We start from the raw sequence: 21,564 nt of genomic DNA on the forward strand, positions 1-21,564 counted from the left end.
AAAACAAACAGGAAAAAAAATTACTTCAGCATTTGTATTTAAGTAATTAAACACTGCTACTTCCATAGAGGATAACAGTAAATATTTTGCACAAAAGTAATTCAGAATAACTGACTGAATGTCTACCATTCATGAGACAGTGCCATTAAAAGTAATCTAAACATACATTGTACTAAGTCAAACCTCAGGGACTCATGCTCAGTTTAATGCACACACAACCTGGCTCTGCAGCAGTAACCAAAGACAGTAACTTGAAACACAGACAGTTTTGAAAAATGTATCAAAACAGTTTTAAACTTGAATTCCTTCTAATCTTCTGCAAACATTTATGGTTTTACAATATGATTATGTTTCCCTTCCAAACAGACTACATAGTAAGGGTGCCTAAATACAAAGCACTGCCTAATGTAACACATACATTCACTGACAAATAAAAAGCAAGTCTTTTCTGCATAAAATCTGCTCTTAAGCTTGTAATAATCTTCAGTGTCATTTACAACAGCAGGTAAAGAGAAAGAACACACATGCTTTTACCCAAACCTTGCCTCTTTAATTTCCTGCCTTTTGTTACCAAACAATGTTGCAAATCCAACCTCTATAGTGTGCGTGTATTTTGTCCGGGCAGGATGTGAAATTGGCTGTCTGGAAAGGGGAACCCTTCTTACAGTGAGTTTGAATGGGTGGCTCTATTAAACCTACCACCCTCGTCAGCAAATATAGCTGTTAATGAGACACTCGGAAAGGAAATTCTCTGATTCCACTGCAATAAGACAGCATTACCAAGAGATGGAATAGCAAATGGGTGGGATACTCCTAAGGAAAAAAGGACGGTGCTCTTTAGGTGAAGTAAATTGATACATGTAATTTACAATGAGAAAAGAACTATCGCCTTTCTTTACAAAGCTATTATCTGCCTTAGGGTGCAGTGCCTTGCTATGACAGAATGGCATCAGTTTAATTATGGGAAATTGCTCATAGCTCTGCTGCTTTGATCCTGTCCCATGCAGGGGGAGGGTGTGTGGCTGCGGCTGAAGTGTAAACCCAGCAAAACAGGGAAGCACAGGGGACTGAGGTTTCAGCTGCACAATGGTATGACTTCATCTTGGGGAGCAATGGTGAAGAGCCAGCAGAAGAGGTTGGTTGCGTTCAACATAAAGTCCTGCAAGATTACCCACTCCTTAGTCATTCCCACAACCCTGTGGACCCTCCACATTCAATGAGGAGAGAGAGAAATGGAGCATAAAGCAACTTTGATTTTGCAGAGTCTCAAGATATGACAACACCCTAGGACATATCATGACCAACTAGACTTTACAAAAGTGGTTAAAAACTGCCTATTCTTTGGACAGCATTGTTTTCACCTAATCTTAGAGGGCCAGAAGTCAGGGTTCGAGTCCTTAGACACAGCTCCTTATACTATCACAGACAGGCAGGTGCCGATGAGGGACCCAGCGGGGGCAATGAGTCCCACATTAAGGTCCCAGTTCAGTGAGACTGATTGCCCTGAGATGTCAGCTCATATTGACTGGGTTCATGGCTTACTTGGCCAGTTGTGGCACCCACATCTTAGGTGAATATACAGAAAATCAGTCCTGTCCTTAAACTTCACCTTCCTTTTCCTCAAATATAGGCTCTGCTCCTCTCCAGCATGAGCTTCACCTCTTCCCAGGACCTCCAGAGCACCTGCACTTGCCCCAGCCTGCTAAGAAAGGTGCCTCATGTTTATGGGCTCATTGCTATGAAGAATAATTAATTACATTTTGAAACCCCTTTTTGGAGAGTGCTGGCTCTTCAATGCTGACTAACACCAACCATGGTCTGGGCTAGGCTTAGAGCACTGTACTTACAGCACAGGACTTACTTAAGATCAAAGACAGCTGCAGAGCTGATTTATGACGTAGATTTTTGCCCAAGATGCTGTTCTTTGCCCCACTCATGGCACACAGGGCATGTTAACTTGGTAGAAATGGAGTTAAGCAGAGATTTTTTCAGCAAGCATAAAGCGAACGCTGCCTCCCACAAGCTCAAGCACTCACATTTAAGAACTGCCAACTCAAGAATGCCTGAAAAACATTTTAATAGTGTTTTCTCCTATAGGCTCCCTTTTCACTCCTAAAGGTATAATAATTAGGAATAATGTGAGGAAGCTTCCTGAGATGATTCAGTATCATCTCAAATGTTCATACCATCCTCGGTCTCCTCTGATGAACACATGGGCCCCAGCTGACTTTGTTAAGAACTCTGCACAAAAGTTAACATTTAAAGAATTGGTCAACAAAAAGGCGCACCTGCTGCCTACAGCAGCGAGCACAGCCATTCTCAGGCAATTCAGGCTACTTTCCACATATTTTTTCCATTACTGGAAATGGCCCCTGGAATGGCAATGGCAATCTCCTAGCTGGATGCAGTTACTCCAGATGGAAAGCACTCCAAAGAAAATTCAGCAGTGAAAATGAAGTGGTAGTAAAAAACTAGGTCCACCCAGTTAAAAGCTGTAGGAGGCCTTCTCCCCTGTGAACCTCAAGGCATGGTGAAGGAAGGGAATGAGAGCTTCCAGCAAGCTGGCTGCAGATGCCTGGCACTGCTCCGCTCAGCTCAGATACAACCTAGAGTAACTCAGGAGCATCTCGTTGCATTACACCAGATAAGAGATCTTGTTCCCACTGCTCTGTCTTTCACTTGGTGCATCCCTCCAGCTGGCAGAGGCAGGGGGGCTGGCGCAGGCCAGCCCTCCACAGAGCTCCTCTGCACACAGGCAGATGCCTGCTGGCTCCTGGACTTAGTGGGACTAAGGTGGGTGGGAAAAGAGACTTTTTTTTTTCTTCCTTATTTTCCTTCCAGTTTTTGTACTCCTTACCTCAGTCAAAATCTACCTTCAGACTTGAGCCTTTTAATATTCATCACACTTCCCCAATTCTCCCATTTTTTCTCAGAAAAGGCACATCTTTTGGTTTCACTTTCATCTCCTCCTCATGACCCGAGTAGCTTCTTCTTTCTGTCATGTGTTATGCCTCTACTATTTTTGCTTATCACTTTCACTTAGTGTGTATTCTGCACTGTGCTCTCTGCAGAGCAGCACAACAACAGCTAATGCACAGCAAGACAGCACATGGCATTGGCACATCAGCAAATCTTTTAAGAAAAAAAGTCACATGGATTTTGTGGCACATGGTTTCCAGCTGTTAACATTGCATGTCTGTGGGCATATCCAAAGTACAGGCACTAAAACTGGGCATTCCAGCTATTATTTCTATTCAAACATAATTTCTTAGGGTTTTACTCTACATGCAATAGAGCGAACATGAACAGAAATGCCTGTTTCATTTGCAGTGGTGGAAACAAAGACTGCCACCTGATGAAAGAAATCAGTGACAAAATTCCTTCTGATTCTAATGGGACCAGAATTTTACCCTAAAGCCTGAAATAAAATGCTTAGAAATGCTCTATTAGAAAGCCACAATTGTTGATATTTTTAATTACTTTATTATGGCTGAAATGAATTCCTGCAAAGCGGCCCAAGCACAGAGTCTCTCCCAATTCTAAGCCCCACCTAAGTCCTCCTAAAGGGTTTGAGGAAACGCTAAGTAGTGTTGAGCCTTCGGCTGGTCCCTCTGTGCCTGAGACTATACCACATATATGCAGCCACACACCCAGACAAGCTCTTTACCATTGGATTTAGGATTGAGACCCCCCATAAGTCGGAAGAGAAATGCTGCAGGCTGCACCTGCCACCTGAGCTCCCGGTGGGGACATCACTGAAAAGACATGTGAAGGCATCAGGTCTTCTTCTGCACTGTAGTTGGCCTCCAGAATTCATTCCTTTCAAGCGATGTGGAAACTGCAGTGCTTAGCTTTCTGTCCCTTGCCTTTTGTTTCCAGGACACTGAAACATATCGTTACAGTAGATCCTGTTGATGGCAAAACTCTGCTGTTGGCAATACTCAAGCAAATGGAAGGATTTTCTCCAGTGCTTGGTCCTCTCCCAGCCAGATCAAGACCCAGTGTGACTAGTGGGAAGACGTTACAACTCTGCCTTTCCTATATTTTTTATTTTTTTTTCCAACCATAACAACATTTTCTTCTATAACACCTAATTTGAGCCTGTTTTTAAGAATGCAAAGTTTATTTGAGAATGTCTGCTGTGCTGCTAGAAGATCTGCCTGTTTATTGCTTGTGATAACTTTTACGCCATTTGGGCAATTTTAACTAAACTTAACTAATTACCAACATCTGACATATGTTAAATATATTTTAAATCTTAGAAGTTTTGTGGAAGTGAGTGAACTAAGTAAAACAAAAGTTCCTATTGCTGCTCCTCTGAGGGACAGATGCAGCTCCCTTCTTATTGGCAGCCATTAAAATGTCCCATCTACGGAAAAGCCACATTCAGCATTTACCCCTTTTTAATTTACCGAGGAATCAATCTGGACAGAAACATTTCAGTAGCTCAATATGTTCCCCAGTTCTTGCAAAAAACCTGCAAGTCCACACTTTACAAAAGCAGATGAGGTGATGGGCAAAGCACAGGGTGGTAGGGCACTCTGCTACCTGGAGATTGTGGCCTTTGCAACTAGATCCCAACTGCAGCTTTGAACAAAAGGGCAGGTGCCGCCTCAGACATTCAGAGTGATTCATGACAGAGGGATTTACAACGCAAACTGGGCAGCTGTAGTAGATCCCCTGTCACTACCTCTTGTAACTAGGCTCAGAAATATAAAATGCTACTGCAGCACTGGGAGGACGCACCAGGCAAATGCTTCTCAAATATATTGAAGATAAAGCAAAATAAACCAGACAAAGAGCAAAGCAAGTCCTGCTGCCAGGTTAAGCCCACTGCAAAGGACAGTGCACACATCCAGGCTAAGTCACTAGAGAAAAAACAGAGATTACTTACAGTGGATTTGGTAGTCTGTAATTTTGATGCTGTCTCTCTTCTGTTTGCCCACAATTTAATTCAGTCTGTAAAAGAAACAGCATGTTGGAATTGCAATCCGCGTACATTAAAATGCCATCTCAGCAGTGAGCACACAGGACTTACATCAGGTGCCCTGATGGAGAGGATTGCTTGGTAACCGAAACAGTACACAAACTGAGTCCCAACAGCTGGAGAAGCCCTTGGTGACTGCATTCACCTCCTTCAGCACGTGTGCCCTGATGGTGACGTGCATGCTTACAGCAACCACAGCGCCAGGGGCATTCCTCCTCCTGGACCAGTGTCAGCTGCAGGCAGATGCAGCACAGCCAAGGCAAAAGCTCCACAGCCTGGCATGGATTTCAGGTCTGCTCAGATACTGAGTATTCAGATCAGCACACAGGTGCCACAGCCCTTCCTGCAAAGCTCCTATTTAGTCCTGAGTTTTGCATTTAGACCACATTCAGTTTTAAGTAGACCATTCAGTTCCTCCATACTTGCCTTCCCCAAATTTCCTAACAGGACCAGAACTGATCTGCACACGGGTCAGGTTTAGCTATAGGAAAGCAACATTCCAAATGAAGATCTACTTTCAAAAACGACCCTGAGTATGGACCGTGCTCCAAGTGTGCTTTATATGCAAAGAAAAAGACATTTCCTTCACATTGCACACAAGGATTGCAATTCCACATGAGAATGTTTGGTTTCCCCAGGCTGATGTCCCTCCCCATCACGAATCCTGTGTCCCATGGCACCTGTGTAGCCCAGCCTGCAGCAGAGGAGTCTGAACCTGCCACCAGAGCTCAGCTCAGCGAGGAACACCATCAGGACTAAACACTTCTGTCTTACTTTCCTACATGGCCACAGAATTTCTGAACCACAGAAGGACCAAAGGCAGAACATATTGCTTACTAAAGCACCTTCAGAGGACAATTCTGATTGCACAGAAACCCCGGTTTTCAGAAGCAGTTTAAGGTCTCTCAGGCTTTGTGACAAATTTATGAAAGCTCAAGGGGCTCCCACAGCTGGCTGCTGCAGGACAACCTCTGACTTTATGGCTCACATGCCCAAAAGAGCTTTGCTCCTGTCACCTTCTTCCACCTGCCTTTAACCCAGCTTGCCACCACCTTGCCTTTTTACCACAGCATGTCCAAATCTGCACTGCACCTTCCCTATTGCTCAGCCTCCTGCCATCACAGACCTGATCATGCCTGTCAGATCTCCAGCCCCCATCATTTCCTTCCTCCTGAAAACACAGTGCAGCAAGCCCCGCTGCACCTCCTTGTGCCAATACCAGCTGTACAAAGGTGAGGTTGCAGTGTGACGCCACCTCACCAGCCCACCTCTCCAAACAGCAGAACCCCTGAGCGTGTGCCAGGGCCTCCCAAGGGACACGTGTACCTCCCTGCACAGACACCAACTCAGTCCAGGCAGACAGGGACATACAAACATCTAAAAAAGGGTAAGTCTGGAAGCTGAACACTGTGGCAGGTAGCATCCTCTCCCCTGAGTAGCATGCCCAACCACATCCATGAGAAAATGGTCATTTTTTCACCACTTAAGTTTTCACTCCAGTTTTGCCATCCAGACTCCCAGAAGCTGTAAGTTCAGGAAGAGCAAAACAGCAGAATGATGGCACTGCACTGCCTGGACACAGCCCTGCCCACTCCCAAGTCCCAAGATCAAAGTGGAAACATGTTTGGTGAAGTGTCATAAACTCCATTTGAACTTTGTGGCCACCACACACCCAGGCCCAGGGAGCACTCATGTAGCTGGGAAGAGGGCTGAAATTCCACCTCCCTTGGGGCCACGCCACCTAAAACCCAGCTCAAACAGCTCAAACCACTTCAGTCCTGTTGGCATCTGGCATCAGCTGATGCCTCCATGCTGTGTTATGGACAAGGCATCCCTAAGAGAGGAGGTGCCTCCTGCACTGCTGTGAAGCACGTGGTGATGAAATGCAAGACATGACTGTCCTGCCCCTGAAGAAGCTGGATTCCATGTCCCAGGTTATCCTCCCTGCCCCATCACCAGGATGGTGTATTTTGTCTTTCCAGATAGGGCTGGCCAACCTGCAGCCAAAAGCACAGCGGTCATGAGCCAAAGAGAGGAGAAACAAATGGGACCTTCACCTTGCAGCTCTGTGGGATGGCGGAGAGACAGGAGCATCCCCTGTGCCCAGCTCCTACCTCCAGGCAGTGCTCTGTGGGTGAAGAACCACAAGCTGGACGGACTCATTGCTGCGCTTTGTGCACCAAGAGACCTTGGGTCCTGCAGGTGTTTCTTGCTCATGCCTAGAGTCGCTGAAGCGTTTCGACCCAGCAATCAGCCGTTTCAACAAGTGACAATTTATCCATCTAGGAGTCCCAATGATGGGCTCAGTGTCACATACCACAGAAAATAAACACTGCCATGAGGAGCTTGCACACTGAGAGAGGAAAGAGGGAGCATGCTCGCAGGTGGAGCTGAGAGAGATGTGAGCAAAGCAGGGCAGATGCACATGGGCAGTGGTGCAGGAAGAGATGTACAGCAGCAGTTAATGCTGGTGGGCTCTGCAAAAACTCCTTATGCCCCCTCACCCATCTCTAGCCTATGCAGCATCGTCATGTCTGTGGTGCCTGCTCTGGACAGCCAGTCCTCCAGCCACCCTCGAGTAGGAAATTCCCCAAACCACTGCCATCATCATGCCAATTATGGGAGTTCTAGACTGAAGGGGGTAAGAAGCCGTGAGGGTCCTCCTCCTCTCTTTGCCAAGGGACCATGGACAAGCAGTGCTCCCTTTTCCTCTCCAACTTCTGCTTCTGCTGGAGAAAGGAGGACTCTGCTTTAACAAGAGTTGAAGTTCTTCCGAGCAGGCACGTGGGGCCAACATGGGGCAAGGGAATCTCCATGCTGACTCCCAGCTCACCTTTCCCCATGCTCTGGGGCAAATGCTGCTTCCCTAAGTGGCTACAGATGGCTAAAAAAGTAGTGACAGAAAGGATATGTGCATCCTCCACAGCTCAGAGCAGCACTTGGGATGGGCAAAAGACTGCTCCCTCTGTGCTCCTCTGGCTCGATGATAAAAGAAGCATATCCGTATGAAGTGTGAAGGTCAGTCTCAGGCAGTTTGTGTCCATGCGCAGCCCCCTTTCCTCTAACCCCACTTCCAGCTGACGACCCACGCCATACTTACCCTCCGCGTGCCCCTAGTCTCCTGGCGCAGCTGGGCAAGGAGGCAGCTGGAAAGGCACAGCAGTGAGGGGAAGGGACGAGATCCACGGGGCAAAGGCTGCAGGCATGAAAGGTACCCGGCGCTGATGGTGAGGATGGAGTGTATGGTCAGAGGGGCAGGGGGACGGCTGTCCCGGGCAGCGCCCGCCATGCACAGGCCAGCAGGAAGGGCAGCGCAGTAGGGGCTGGGCACACTCCCTGGGAGAAGCCGCTCACTCAACACACCTGAACACTGCTGCCTAACCCCTGCAGCACATTCACACCCTGCCCAGCTGAAACTGCCTGATCCCCGTCTGTCCCAAGGCAGACACACAGGGTGAGTTTTACTCTTTTTCAGTGGCAGCTAATTGTTAGAAAACATATAAATTCTTTTTTAAAGGATTTTTAAAAAAACAACCCACAAAACCAGGCATCTACCAGCATGATTCACACATTTGATTCTTAAACCAAATTCTCACATGCAACATCTGCAGAGTTGCTGTAGCCCTGCCAAGGGAAAAGGCAATCCAGTGCTAAACTCAAGTGACTTGGGTTCAATTCCCACTTCGGTTACACATTTCCTGTGTGAAACTGGGCAAGTCATATCATCTACGTCCGTGTTAGTCCCCGTTTCTAAAACGGGGATACTTCCTTATTTCACAGATGTGTTGTGAGTCATTCATTAATGTCTGTGAGGCCCTCAGATACTACGGGAAGGGAGAGACCCACAGAGATGAACAGGGTTCCATGGAACTAGAAACAGACAGGACATCCAGGAGACTTTCTCTGCTCATTAAAAGGTCTAGGATTGAATGCTGTGCTTATTAACTTGTACTTATACCCTCCATGGTTTCAGCAGCTTCTCTCCTTACCTTTCCAGGCAGCCAAGGGCACCAGTACCTGCACCATGAGGAAAGCAGACAAACAAAAGCAACTCTGCATTTTGCCAGCAAGGCACATGCAAAGGGTTAATCTATTTTCATAACTTAAAACCGTATTTCCAGAAAAGCCTTTGAGTCAGAACAGAGTAATTATTGCAAAATCTGCATATTTTAGACCTAAACATTCCCAGAAATATCATCATTGAAACTAGGAAGAAAAAGGAAATAATAACAAAAAAAAAAGCTACTAGCCCTGTGCAGCCTGGCAAGCACCACCACCAGAAAGGCAGAGAGGGAGCAAAGCTCTGCACCACGAACCCAGACAGGCAAACCACAGCAGAGAGCTCCCTTCCTCCTGGGCACACTCACAGCGCCCAGGACACGCAGGTTGATCCTACCTGCCAGGCCAGCACTCGGCTCGGCCCCATCCAACACACGACTCCGGCAGAGTTTTAAGGCAGAGCCAGCTCTCGCACACAGCCTCGCTCATGCTGCCTGGACCAGCCCACAGCTGCTCTGTTTCCATCCTTAAGCACAACTGGGATTTGAAGTCAGGCTCCTGCAGACGGTAAGGGCATGGCAATACACCACTCTTATTCCAGAGGTTGTTTGTTGGTTGTTCTTTTTTTACACTTGTAAGGAAACTAATTCTGTTCTCTTGCAAACAAAACTGAAGAAAACCAAGTTCTCTAGCAATGTTTAAGATGACCCCAAGAACCATCCAGTGCTTGTGACTGTGAGGAGGCACGATGTGCATCACTGTCACACCTCCTCCAGGGGACTCCAAAAATCTCTGCTGCTTTCACTTCTCACACACTCATTGGTGCAAGGAAGTCATTAGTAAACTAATATTTTGAAACTGCTGCTACATAATGATTCTTTCAAAATTCATCTGACTTGAAAATTCCAGACCTGCCAGACCAAGAGTGGGAAGCCAGCTTTTGGCGAGATGTTGATTCTTTCCGAGGTAATGTGTCTTGCATACAGCTAAAGCAGTAATTCCCTTTCCCCGATAATATGTTCCCCCTGCTGAGACTTATGGTTAAACTCATGTATTGAGAAACCTTCCAAACGTTTCTACATAGTTTCAAACCACAGGAGTGAGAAGAAAAAAAAAAAGGACAACTACAGTTCAGATGGAGTTTATGATTTCTGCTCAATCTCATAATTGCAGGGTGAATCAGTGGGAAACGAGGTTTTAGTCAATACCACAGTCCCTGGTCTCACGGCCAGCGAGCTGTGTGATCAGCTGAAAATGGTTTCCCTTGACCCTCCCCTGACTTATCGATGAACCTGGCCTTCGAGGCTGCCTTGCCTTCCTCCCCTGGGTGCACACCGCCATGCCTGGGCAGCCCTGCTGAGCACAAGGGTCACTGCACACTGCCCGCTCTGCTCTCCACCTGCCTTGTGCAGATGCCAACAGGCCGGGGGTAGGGGACGCATACTGCAAACCCCCGGCAGGTACAGGGACTGTCCCAGGCTATTTTGCTGTGTGAGAAGCAGAATCTTGCTTCAAGACGAAGTTTGCCCTTCTGCAGAGAGCATGTGTAAAGCCTAGAGGCTGAGGTGGAGTGAGGTCCTTCCGTGCCACTGACTCCCAGGGTCAGAAAATGGATCCTGGCTCCTTTTATTTGCTGGTGTAAGAGTAGCCTCACTTGCTCCACAGCTGGAGGGTGGAGGTTTGTACCAGCAGCTAGTCACTACCCTGCTTCTCCTGCCCTGAGGAACTGACTCCTCTCGCTGTCTGGCGAACCCAAGGGCTGGCACGGGGCAGAAGGAAGCATGCTGCGGGAAGCTGAACAAAGACAGACAAACCACAGTGGAGGTCAGGCTGCTAAAATGTTAAGAAACAGGTAACCGGACAGCTTTCAGACATCCTGCTCGATGCTGCCTCACAGCATGTGGCCCCAGTTTGAAAAGAGCTGTAAGCAGCCGCTGCGATGAGCAGGGGGTCCCAGGCAGACCCATGGCACCCCTGCAGCCAGGTCACGCTGCAGACCTGCAGCAAGGCAGATAGAGCATGGGTCATGAAGCTGTCGTTTTGCATGCGTAGGCGTCCAAGGCTCACTGCACACATCTTGCCAAGCCCTATGCAAATACATGCCAGACCCAGAACCCTGCCATGTCGCAGGCGGCGTGCATCATCTGTATCTGAGAACCAAAATTTCTATCACAGTAACACAGCAGTGATTTTAGCATTCAGTGAGAGAAAATGGACCCCAAATCAACCACCAAAATGGAAATAAGTTTGTCCCAGCACTTTTCGTATTTCATTTTACCCAGCAATGATACACAGCAAGTCCCAGGTCCTGGCTCCTCCTCACACATCTGGACTTTGTGTCCATAAGGGACCAATTTGGAAACTTCTCTCATTGACTTTAGGAGAACAATTAATGGAGTAAAAGGTTACCCAGCAGGCAAGCCTGCAGCTATGTAAATTAGATGGTCAGTTAATCACTATGCAAAATAGTACCGAATAACAGAAAAGAGGCAGCAACAGCAAGGAAATCATGGCTGCATGTAATAATGCGATTAATTTCCATTCCTTGCAGGGTATTCTACAGTGTTTTAGATACACAGATTTTACCACCCATGATTTGGACCCCACACTAGATGACATAACTTCTATACGGTTTTCTTCACAGGGACACAGAGAAAGCTCTGTGAAAAGATTGCAACTATACTCTTTTCAGATTGGAGCTAGTAATAACTCATTTAGCCTTCCTCAGCTCTCTACAGCAGGGGTAATGCTAGGCACAAGCCTGCATGTCCTAGCTTCTTGAGTGATGCTCACCAGCTGTATTAATATATTTTCCTTTCCAGTTTATTTTGCATTTCATGGGCTTCCTGAGAGTAGTATTCCCCTCAGGCTTCACTAAAGAAAAAAATGGAGAAAAAAAACCACCCAAAGAACAAGTTCACTGCCTTGTTAGCTGTATCATTTAACTCAGCCTCTGGTTTTTCTACAGTTGGTTACTACAGGAGTTGAAGTCATTCCACAATAGGGAAAATGAGGCATTTTGGTGTATTTCACAAATATAAGAAGAGAGGGCTACTTTCAGCTGATTGCAGAAGTGACCAGAAAGGACAGACTGATGCAAGTGTTCAGGCAGTGAGGCACTGCCCTGACCAAGTGCATGCCCAAGAGTATGGGCAGCGCACCATCACCATCGGGCCAGGAGAACTCCTCCCTCTGCTCTGGTCCAGATGAGCTTGCCCTAAGGATGTACTTGCAGGACACAGATGGGTCAGTGATGTTGCCTGCAGGGCACAGCAGGTTTGTAGGACTGAACAAAACCAAACGAGGAATTTGAAGACAATGAAAACAATAAAAATAAACTTTTAACATGCAAATTCCATCTCTGCTCCTTGATAATTTTACTCTGTGAGCTATTACGCAAGCTGCTTTTTGTCTCATTAACAATAAAGCAGAGGCAATTAAGCAAAATGCAATAAAACTTAAGCAAAATAAAACTAAAACAGACTCCAAGATTATTGTATAACCTCACTAAAATGACAAAGTGATCTTTCAAACTTCTAGTTCGCTTTGAATACAGAAGCAAGAAGAAATGCTACAGAAAAACGTCTCCAGAAACATTTCTCCTTGGGAGTGGAGGTCAACCAGTGGCTGCAAGCTGCATTATCATTTATCCTTTTGCAGAATTACAGCCCAAGCCCACAGTAAAGCTCCCTCTCCTTACACAGTCACAGAAAAACAGGGCAATGAGGCATCTGTTCCTGAATGCATTTGCACCTTGGTGTATATCTACATACACATCAAACAGTGCACCAACACACCATACTCAATCAAGCCATGTAACCGTCAAAACAGAAACAACTGCTGAGGTTTCACCAGTTTTGGTTTGCCACCCTTTCCATGTCAGCACATACATACAACCAAACTGACAACCTTTTCTCCAATGACTTAATTTTTTTTTTTTTGCGTGATGAATTCATTTGTCCAGGTTTACACAGGAGCTTCAGTTTTCTGCCTTCAGGGACACATTAGGTTTGAAAAACTGGGTATCCTTTAAGCAGCACATTCATGAGATGGTGGAACTGGCCTGCAGACAGCACCTTGTAAAGGCACTGTGCTCCAACCAGCCAGGCAGGCAGCGCCAGGTGGCAAGCAGAAAACCTCATCTAACACCTGAAGACAAGACGATGTTCTGCCTTGTGATCCAGCCACCCCCAGCCGCCCACCCGTCACTGCACATGCATTTCCAAGGCCCTGTGGACAGAAGGGCATCTTTGCATTGGTTTCTGTAACCCACTACTGTTACAGATGAAGATGCTCTGACAGCCGCTGCTGGCTGACACATGGGAAACAAACCAGAAACCAGCTGAGCTGAGGCGGGAGCAGCTACTGCCCGAGCCAAGGCTCTGCCATGGGCAGATGCAGCATCTCACATCCTGGCTGGATGGCACGGAGCGGGACCTCTGCCATAATTCACAAAGGGGTGGCAGGTTCATTTTGTTAATATATTACTGACAGCCCAGCTCCAGTGTTCATACTTTGTTTTGGCTAGCCCATACATAGTTACTTTCTTTTCCTTTTAATGTTTTCTGGTTTATATATAAAAAAATAATCATTAAATATCTATGGGTATTTGTAATTTCCATCTCTAAGGAAAAAAAGTAAATTTACAAGGTTTTGGAAAACTCTTGGGATGTGCCAAGGGCTGCATCCTTCCCAAGTTTAAATGCCAGTCACCAGTAAAGGTGAGAGGCGTTTGAAAGTCAGCCAGGAAAATCTGGAGCATCACATCCGACATGTACAATACAGAAATAAGCCAAATGCGCAGAGGCCACAGCCGCCAGAGCTCCTCGCAGAGGTGACTGCCTGTCCTGCTCACTGCAGCGCTCCCCACAGCCTCAGCAAAACACGTTCTCAGCAGAAAGTTTCCACAGAAAACACAAAAAGTGCTGCCCTCCCAGCCTGCTGTTTTTTCCTCCCCCCTTCAACCAAAGCAGAGAGGGATCAAGGCTGATAAAGCACCCCCTGCCATGAAGCTGCCATCGCTCTGGCTTTAGGAAACCCAGTGCTGACCCAGGACCAAAGGTGCAGAGCCCAGCCTGAAGCCACTGCTGCAGGAAGACGGGAGCCAGGCACCCATCACACACAGTGGCAGCAAAGGTCCCTTTTGCCCAGCAAACTGCTACAGTGAGACACACAGGAATGAACCTAAATCTCCTTAATCCTAGCCCCCTCCCTTCAGAAAAAGCCAAACACCAAACCCACCACAAACCAGAGCAAATGCACAGCTGGGCTGCGACCCCCACATTGTCCCTGGCACTGGGCAGCGGGGAGCAGCAGGTACCCCCCTGCCACCCACCTCAGGGTGGGCTGCATGCCCCTGCCCCCAGCAAAGGGGCTGCCTTACAGCCCCCGGGCACAAGGGCCAGGCGTGGCCAAAGGATCTGGGTTGTGCCCTGCAGGGGCTAGCTATGGCTTTCATAACTGTCGGAGTCTGGTAGCAGTGGGGTCGGAACAGACCCGTTCCTCGTGCCACTGAGGAGTCCAGCTGCTCCCATGCCACCCCCAGGGGAGCTATTCGGCCTGCGTCACTGCAGCTTGCCCAGAAGAAAGCAGCTTTGCTCTCCACGCAGCAAAAAGCAAGCTTATATTTTTTGCCTCACTTCCCCAGATCATGGCATGCCAGGTGGGAAATCCCTGCTGCTGTGGACAGTTTGCATCACTTCAGGTCATAACCTCGCCAGATCTCACTGGCTACAGCAGGATCTGGAAGAGGCTGGTATTTTGCTGGAGGTCTGCAGGGAAATCCAGATGGAGATGCAGCAGACAGCTGCCCTACACCAGAGGAGCAGCTACATCAGTGCCCCCAGGCTGGGAGGTTGGTGGAAGTTTGTGACTGAAATCCAAAGACTGATCATTAAAGATCTCATAAACCCTTCTGGGCAACCACAGCCTAAAATTCCCACACTCTGCAGGACAAGTGGCTTTTCTTTCCTTGCTTGCCCTGCAGTACGGTGCAAGGTTGCTGCATGCTCTCACCCAGCTGCCCCAGTACTCCAGCATCGGAAGCAATGCATTGCGTTAGCCAAGTTCCTCAGTGCTCTGATATCCAGTAAGGATAGAAAATACTTATAGAAATACAAATACATTATTATTTCTCTGAATTAGGGAGATGCAAAAGCAGGATGTAGATGGGGAATTACTGCATCTGTCCGCAGTCTCTGAAAAGAATAAAAAATTATCAGATCTTCCTAAGTAGAGCATTACTTTCTGGACACAGCATCAATACACAACGCTGTATTATGCCAGTTTGTATCTTATTTAACCAAACACAAAGAGGAGATGCTGAAAGATTTCTGTTTAAGTGACAGTGAAAAAAAACAATCCTGGAATCTCAGTGTAAACAATTCAACAAGGAAACTTTCCCCACTGATTCAGGACCAAAGACAATGGGGTTTTTCCTACCCTCAATGAAAAGAAATCCAGAAAGAGAAGAAAATAGTCCTTTTATTTCACTACAGGCAAAAATAGAGCTTCTGATCTATCACCAGGCTGGCAACCTCCTATCTACAGAAACAGTCTTAACTCGTTGGGAGCATATACTGAAATTCATTTGTATCTTTTCACATAATAGAAATGGTGAAAAAAGTAGAAATACATATTACACGCACTCTGCAAGCGCCTGCCTGTCCCCAATGCCACCTGCATCTCGAAAAGCTTCCTTGATAAAGACTTTGCTGTGTTTTCATTACATGGTAGGGGAATTGGTAGAAGAGTCAGTTTAATTAACACAACTTTTCTCAAGATAAATATTTTCTCAGGCAACACAGAGCTGCTGAAGCGCCATGCACCAGCAGCTGGGCAAAGGGAAGCAGATCGATGAACACTGAACCAGCTGCAAGACGTGGTGCAGCTTGTGCAACTTTTCTCCCCCAGCAACGTGCCTCAAACCTCACTTCGAAAAAATAATATATATCCTGCAGATGTCCGCGCACGTGCACACATATGTATGTACATCAGTGATTCCAAATGGCAAGCCCTTTGGAAACAGCTATGGAGGGTGTGAAGCCATGTCACTGCTGGAAGCCCCTGGTGTTCCGCACACCAGCGTTGTGGAGGTTCAGAGGGAAATGTCACATTTCAGAGATCTCGTACTGCCAGCAAAGGCCAAGCCAAGTCACAAAAAGCAGAAATAAGTTTAAATCAAGATATACATTTTTTTAACAGGAAAGAAAGAAAAAACATGACTGAGTTTGGCGGGAATGCTGTTAGCTTTGTAGGAAGAAAAGAATCAAGTCTGGGCAGTGTTTGCTTCCTTGTCATCACAAGCTCTACAAAACTCCCTTGTATGCACATACAAAAATACACCTTATGCCAGTGAAATGAAGCAGCATTTAATGAGAACCAGAATGTGTTTTGGTTAATTTCCAGGTGATTGGCCTTTTATTAACAGGTATTTCTTGTAGATGAATGCAAACATTTACAGTAGGGACCCTATCGGCTCTGTGTCCATCTATTCTGTTTTTTCCCCCTCATAAACTTGTTGCTCAGGAATCCACAGCAGTAGCCTTCACTGGGGCAATGAGAGAAAACCCAGAAGAGGATTTTCCACATCTCCACCACCCCAGACAGGATCTCCCCCACACCAGAGAGCCTCCACTCTTTTAAATCTGACTGGATTAAAGTATCAATCAAAAATTCCCCATCCCTGACTCCTACACAGGGATTCAGCTAGACCAAATACTCGCTCTAGCATCTGCTGCTTCCAAGGGGCTGTGGTGGCTCTGCTGGAGAGCTAGGGTAGTTTTGCACAGGGAAGCTGCTCTCCACTTCAGTGGGAAAATTTACTGAGCATAAAGCAATGCGGCAGGACAGAGAACAATTCTCTACGACAATGAAGAACTAAAGACTTCTGCCTGTGCCCAAGATATGAGAGACATTCCCAGTTTTAACAACCAATTTAAAAGCCAAGAAACCTGGTGCTGCCTTCTCCTCGCCCCGAGCCTCCGGGCTGCTTCAGACAATGCCGCTCCCTGACATTCTCCTTCCCCTTATCTCTGTGAAGCTTTGAGAGCTTCAAAGGGCAGCGCATAAGGAATACAAAGCCACCCAAGTCCACCACAACACCTAGTCCTACGTGGCTGTAGGTCACGCACGGATTTGGAGTGCAGGACGAGCAGGAGGACCCACCCCAGCAGGATCTTCTCTGCGAGACCTCCAGCCTCACCCCACTCCCAGCCAACTGTGCAAAACCTTCCAAACCCCACAGCACAGGGATGGCTGGGGGGTGGGGGGTGGGGTGTCTTCGTTTGGGGCCACCTGAACCCATCAAAGGAAGAGCTAATGCAGGAGATCCCCGTTTGCTACATCCACCTGTTTATTTTTCTAAGGCAGCTATTTAGACACCCCAGCATCCATGAGGAGCAGCTCAATTTTTGTGACTTTTATTAGGATTTAATTGGCCACTGAAATCTGCCCAGTGAAGATAAACTGAGAGGTGACACTGAATCACAATTTTTGTTGAAAGCAGCTGGGAAGTTACAGCACCTACCCCAAATCAAAGGGAAAGAGATCTTATGTACGGTCTAACCTATGGCAGTGGTTCAGCAGAAGCTGTATATGCTGCCACCGCATCCACAGAGCAGATAAATCGTCCAAACGTATCAAGGCCATGAGCAAAAGGACATCTTAATGTAGATCAGGAGAATGAGACCACTTCAGTGACACATAGCTCCACTTTCTAATCCTAATAGACTTACGGAATTTGTTTCTAATAGTCAATGAATTAAGAATCAGCCAATTGTGTGTATATTAATTATTATGCTTATAATGAAATAAAGTGTGTACTTCTGTTTAATTAGAAATGAGCTCACACTGGTGACCAGAGGCACCATTAAAAATATCTTCCAGCACTTCACATCGGAGCTTATAGGGCTTTGAGTTGGAATGGCATCAAGGAAATGCTATGGAGGTCAAATATTGAAGATTTCAAGGCAAAGAAATATTTTTCAAAGCCTGGTCCCACGTCCCTAGCAAAGAAGGTGGATGTATCTGTGTGCATAGTCATCCAGGAAATCTGAGATCATATTCCTTCTGCTTAACAGAGGGCGCAACAGAAACAGTTAGGCTTCAAAACATTTACTTGGTGATATTTTTAAAAGAACTGAAATGTCTTTGGCAAGAAAAAATGGACAAAGATTAAAAAAAAATAAAAATCAGGTTGGAAGCGTAAATTAACAGCAGGTTACTTTTTCAAGGAAACTAAAATAACAGATCTTAAACCTGTGCAGAACCTAGATCCAGAATTACTCATGTGCCTCAGCTACTGATCCAAAAAGCCTCCTGCTTTGCAAAGCCTCAAGAGGAACAACAATTCAAAAAAAACTCACCTAAGATGAAATCTCCAAGTAACTGAACAGCTAAAAGATCACAAAAGCCCCTCATTATTTTAATGCAAGCAAGAAACTTTTCAGTCAAAGATCAAAACTTGCTACACATCTGAACTTCAGATTAAACGGCTACTTTAAAAACCAACCAACCAAACAAAACCACTCTAAACCCATCAAGTCAACATCTGTTGGCAAAATGTTTCTTCAGCCAGTGGTCATTTCTCCTCCTGACGATGCTGTACAAGCATGAGAAATAACAACAGCAGCTTATGAGAGTACTGACACCCTGAATTTTGCCCAGATGCTTTGGTTAGCTCCAGTAATCTTCATGTTTGGATCTACAATGGGGTCTCCTGGTGTACCCCAGAGTAGCAACAGTTCTTTTGCAAAATACTATCTACAAAGCACAGCACTAAAGCCCTAACCAGCAACTCTCTGTCAAGGGCTACTGAAAACGCGCCATGACTACCTCCACATCAACATGAAGGCCACTTTGGTTATTCATAGGAAGTCGTTTTTGCAGGGCCCAGGTGCAGACAACAGCCTGTTAAGACTATAGGAGCCCCAAGTGGTGTTACAAGATTTGTCTCTATCTTCCCCTCAACGTGCAAAACAATGTTTGTAGATGAGGCAAGTCTGAAATTGCCTCCAGCCTCTTTAAGAAAGGTTAAAAAAATATTTTAAAAACCCCAAAACACACATGTATTAAAGAGGCCAGCATTCCTGCTTTATGCCTGAGCATTAGCAGGGGAAAAAAAAAAAAAAAAAAAAGAATCGCTACAGGCCTTGACAGGAACAGAGCAGGAGCAGACCTTCGTTCATGGGTGTAAGGCTGTTTTACGGGTGAAAGTCTGTTTTACAGCTGCTGCCTCTGCTGCCACGACTCGCTGATTTAGGCAGCAGAAAGCAGAGGCTGCCTTTCATCTGCTTGGCAGCTGGGCAGGACAGTTATGTCAGTACAAATACAAAACAGTGGGGGACAGGTTCAGAAAATGTATTGGAGGAGGTTTCTGCACACCCCTGAACAGACGGACGGTTCCAGCCACATCTTAAGGAGGGGACCTGGGAGACCTCTCATTAATGTAACCAACAGCCAGCCCAGGCTGGAGGAAGAGCTCCTGTCTTTAAACAGACCAACTGACATAGTCAGAAACACCCGGCTGAGCTTTCAGCCACACCAGCCCTGGTGCAGGTCGATAACACCACAGCTTTTGCTAGAACAAGTCACGGACTGAGCAGCTCTCACGCCGCCGGGGGGAATGGGGTGCCACAGGGGGAAAGTCCCCCACGGCACGGTGCTGCCGGATCTTCTACCCTCTCTGCCGCTCGCCTCTGCCCAGCCAGTTCATCTGCCAGATCAGTAATTCTCTGTTTCCTTTTGGCTGCCATCGCTGGCTCCGAGGGCATGGGGTGTGCCCCACCGCGGCGGGCAGGATGTGGTCCCACACCCCTTGTGCACGCTGGCTTAGCGGTGCACAACATACAGCACCCCTGTCACCGCCCAGCACCCCGAGGGCTCGGAAACACTACAGAAAAACAGCGTGAAGGTTGCTTAGATTTGGCCCCGACTCCAACATCACCTTGGCAGCTGGCCACAAGCCACCCCGGGAGTCACACGGCACTTCCAGGCTGGAGCTGGTGAGGAGCCCCCCTCTCTGCACGCCCCCAGCATCGCCCAGGCTCCTCCACCGCCCGGGGCTGCGGGCCAGAAGGTGGTGCTGCAAGAATGGCGTAGGTACCACCGCCTGCCCGGAGCCGGGGTGGAGGATGCTGAATCATCCTTCGGGCTTCATAGAGCCCCACCGCCTACCCGACCAGCTCACCCGTAACCAACAGCGTCCAAAGCTGAAGGAACCGAGCAATTAATTGGCCATCTGGGTAGGAGCCCTCTTCTGAGGAACCTGTAATTACAACCTTGGGTTTCTGCTTTGTAAAATTTTCCTCTGAGTCTTTTGCATTCATTCATGAACAACAGGATTACGGGGGAGGAGAGCCATAAATAACAGCCCTGCTCTGGCTGCAAAGAGAGGATGCTTGGGCAGACAAGTACCAATCTGACATGCACCCAAAAAGACAGTAACATACCTTTTTTTTGTGCACACACCCCACACACACACACCCTTTTTTTTTTCTCCTCTCCAGTGGCATTCTTAGAACCAAACCTGGAGTTTAAGAGAACGGTCCCAGAAATAAAAAGATGATCATCTGAAATAGAGGGAAGCTCAAGCCTGGGTGCAAAGGTGTTAATTTAAAGATACATGAACTGCATGGTAATTGCACAAGAGAGCATGTTTGTTTCCACAAGGAGCTTGTGCCCAGCTCACAAACCAGTGTGACCTGTGGGGGCTCCCCGGGCTGTTCTGTGGTGCCAAATCCTAACAGCCATGACCTGCTGTGCAGTTAGTCCAGCATTTGTCCGGGGAATTCCTATTCTTAGCTCTAGATTGAACAGCAAACAACATTCAAGCGCACATTTATGGGGCTACAGATAGATAATTTCAGGAAAACAATTATACTGTAGTCAAGGCCCTTGATTTTTTAATTAGGAAGATTAAGAGCTTGATTTTCAAAACGTGATGCCACGATCTCACATGATCTTCAGAGACTCCCAAATGTTAAGACCAGAAGACAGCACCATAAATGATAAAGCCCAACCTCCTGCTGAAGACAGGCTGCAGAACCTCAGACATTTCTGCATCAAGCTCATTACTTGTCCTTGAGTTTCAGCATCTCTTACAAAAACACAAAAATGGTCTTGATTTAAAGACTACAAACGGTGGTAGGAGAAGCAGTTCTCAGTTAAGACGTTCCAGTGATTGATTTCTTCTCTGCTGAGATTCTGTTCCTTTTTTTCTAGGCTTACTTTGTCTAGCTTCACTGCCCAAACCCTGCATCTACAAAATTAAAAAACAGATTTATTTTGTTGTTGTTTTTGCTCTTCAAGGAGAAATACCCACACTATCACAAGCCAAGAACAGATCTTTGTGGGCCCTTCCTAAAACCAGCCATTTACGTTGTAATTCCCTACCTACAATTACTACTTGAGATCTACTTGGGGTAATAGAAACACATTTTAAATTTTAGACCGTACACAAACCAAAACATAAAGAATTCTTGGAAACATGCTTCTTTTCAATCAGCCTTCTATCCATCTTACACAAACTTTCTAGCTGCAACTGGTTTTGCGGTCTGCAGAGGTTGACTGTGACACTA

General features: G+C 46.7%; 1 protein-coding gene across 11 annotated transcripts in view; it reads right to left on the reverse strand.

Moving 5' to 3' along the window:
- Window positions 1-21,564, reverse strand: part of HIVEP3 (HIVEP zinc finger 3) — a 114,642-nt gene that overhangs the window by 66,714 nt on the left and 26,364 nt on the right. For all 11 annotated transcript variants that reach the window (XR_008820716.1, XM_056331374.1, XM_056331371.1 and 8 more), the window contains one exon: window positions 4,895-4,959. The gene's annotated coding sequence lies outside the window, so the exon portion shown is untranslated. The remainder of the gene's footprint in view (window positions 1-4,894; window positions 4,960-21,564) is intronic.

The sequence above is a fragment of the Falco biarmicus genome, chromosome 3 (assembly GCF_023638135.1).
Source record: "Falco biarmicus isolate bFalBia1 chromosome 3, bFalBia1.pri, whole genome shotgun sequence".
Classification (NCBI taxonomy): domain Eukaryota; kingdom Metazoa; phylum Chordata; class Aves; order Falconiformes; family Falconidae; genus Falco; species Falco biarmicus.